Below are 2,099 nucleotides of genomic sequence, written 5' to 3'. Positions count from 1 at the left end.
GGCCCGGCTGACTGAGGCCAGGCTGCTGACGCTAAAGCCCGGGGAGGCGGGGGCCTACGGCCATACCGGACCGAATGCCCCCGATCTCGTCCGATCTCGGAAGGTAAACCGTCCCGGGCCTGGCTAGTACCTGGATGGGTGACCGCCTGGGAATCCCAGGTGCCGTAGGCAGCTTTTGGCCCCAGCGGGGGTAGAGCGGGGCGTGTGTCTGCCGTGCGGGAGCAGGGAAGCCGTGAGGCCAAGGCGGCGCGACGGTCCTGGGGGGCGCTGAGGCCTTTCCCTCTGCCTGCCTGCGTGTCGGGGGCGGGGGGGCGGGCGAGGAAGCTTAGGCCCTCACCCGGTGCGGTGCGATGGCTTGGGTCGGGTCGGGGAGAGGGAAGAAAGCGTGTGTGGAGCGTTGGTGGGGCAGGTGTGTGTGTGGGAGTGCTGGGTGGGGCAGGCCGTTGAGGCGGTGGCGGTGGTGGTGTTTTTGGTGGGAGTGAGTTGGGGTCAGGTGGGTGTGGGGTCCCGCCCGGGGGGTGGATGGTCTGAGGGTTAAGGCTTGGAACGTGCGTCTTGGGGGACCGTGGGTGGAGGTTGTTGAGAGCGGGGAAGGCCCTGGGTCTCGGTTGTGGACTATTAAGCCCGGTGGAGGGGGACCGTGGGGGGAGGTTGTTGAGAGCGGGGAAGGCCCTGGGTCCCGGTTGTGGACTATTAAGCCCGGTGGAGGGGGACCGTGGGTGGAGGTTGTTGAGAGCGGGGAAGGCCCTGGGTCTCGGTTGTGGACTATTAAGCCCGGTGGAGGGGGACCGTGGGTGGAGGTTGTTGAGAGCGGGGAAGGCCCTGGGTCCCGGTTGTGGACTATTAAGCCCGGTGGAGGGGGACCGTGGGTGGAGGTTGTTGAGAGCGGGGAAGGCCCTGGGTCTCGGTTGTGGACTATTAAGCCCGGTGGAGGGGGACCGTGGGGGGAGGTTGTTGAGAGCGGGGAAGGCCCTGGGTCCCGGTTGTGGACTATTAAGCCCGGTGGAGGGGGACCGTGGGTGGAGGTTGTTGAGAGCGGGGAAGGCCCTGGGTCTCGGTTGTGGACTATTAAGCCCGGTGGAGGGGGACCGTGGGTGGAGGTTGTTGAGAGCGGGGAAGGCCCTGGGTCCCGGTTGTGGACTATTAAGCCCGGTGGAGGGGGACCGTGGGTGGAGGTTGTTGAGAGCGGGGAAGGCCCTGGGACCCGGTAGTGGACTATTAAGCCCGGTGGAGGGGGACCGTGGGTGGAGGTTGTTGAGAGCGGGGAAGGCCCTGGGTCTCGGTTGTGGACTATTAAGCCCGGTGGAGGGGGACCGTGGGTGGAGGTTGTTGAGAGCGGGGAAGGCCCTGGGACCCGGTTGTGGACTATTAAGCCCGGTGGAGGGGGACCGTGGGTGGAGGTTGTTGAGAGCGGGGAAGGCCCTGGGTCCCGGTTGTGGACTATTAAGCCCGGTGGAGGGGGACCGTGGGTGGAGGTTGTTGAGAGCGGGGAAGGCCCTGGGACCCGGTTGTGGACTATTAAGCCCGGTGGAGGGGGACCGTGGGTGGAGGTTGTTGAGAGCGGGGAAGGCCCTGGGTCCCGGTTGTGGACTATTAAGCCCGGTGGAGGGGGACCGTGGGTGGAGGTTGTTGAGAGCGGGGAAGGCCCTGGGTCCCGGTTGTGGACTATTAAGCCCGGTGGAGGGGGACCGTGGGTGGAGGTTGTTGAGAGCGGGGAAGGCCCTGGGACCCGGTTGTGGACTATTAAGCCCGGTGGAGGGGGACCGTGGGTGGAGGTTGTTGAGAGCGGGGAAGGCCCTGGGTCTCGGTTGTGGACTATTAAGCCCGGTGGAGGGGGACCGTGGGTGGAGGTTGTTGAGAGCGGGGAAGGCCCTGGGACCCGGTTGTGGACTATTAAGCCCGGTGGAGGGGGACCGTGGGTGGAGGTTGTTGAGAGCGGGGAAGGCCCTGGGTCCCGGTTGTGGACTATTAAGCCCGGTGGAGGGGGACCGTGGGTGGAGGTTGTTGAGAGCGGGGAAGGCCCTGGGACCCGGTTGTGGACTATTAAGCCCGGTGGAGGGGGACCGTGGGTGGAGGTTGTTGAGAGCGGGGAAGGCCCT

General features: G+C 66.2%; 1 non-coding gene across 1 annotated transcript; it reads left to right on the top strand.

The window, feature by feature from the left end:
* The first annotated feature begins 52 nt into the window (after nucleotides 1-52).
* Nucleotides 53-171, top strand: LOC142006709 (5S ribosomal RNA). Its single transcript, XR_012643754.1, has one exon. It is a non-coding gene; the product is annotated as a 5S ribosomal RNA (ribosomal RNA).
* Nucleotides 172-2,099: the final 1,928 nt, after the last annotated feature.

The sequence above is a fragment of the Carettochelys insculpta genome, unplaced genomic scaffold, assembly GCF_033958435.1.
Source record: "Carettochelys insculpta isolate YL-2023 unplaced genomic scaffold, ASM3395843v1 scaffold_0112, whole genome shotgun sequence".
Taxonomy (NCBI): domain Eukaryota; kingdom Metazoa; phylum Chordata; order Testudines; family Carettochelyidae; genus Carettochelys; species Carettochelys insculpta.
The sequence above is the reverse complement of the archived record's forward strand: the minus strand, read 5'-3'. Positions and strand labels throughout refer to the sequence as shown.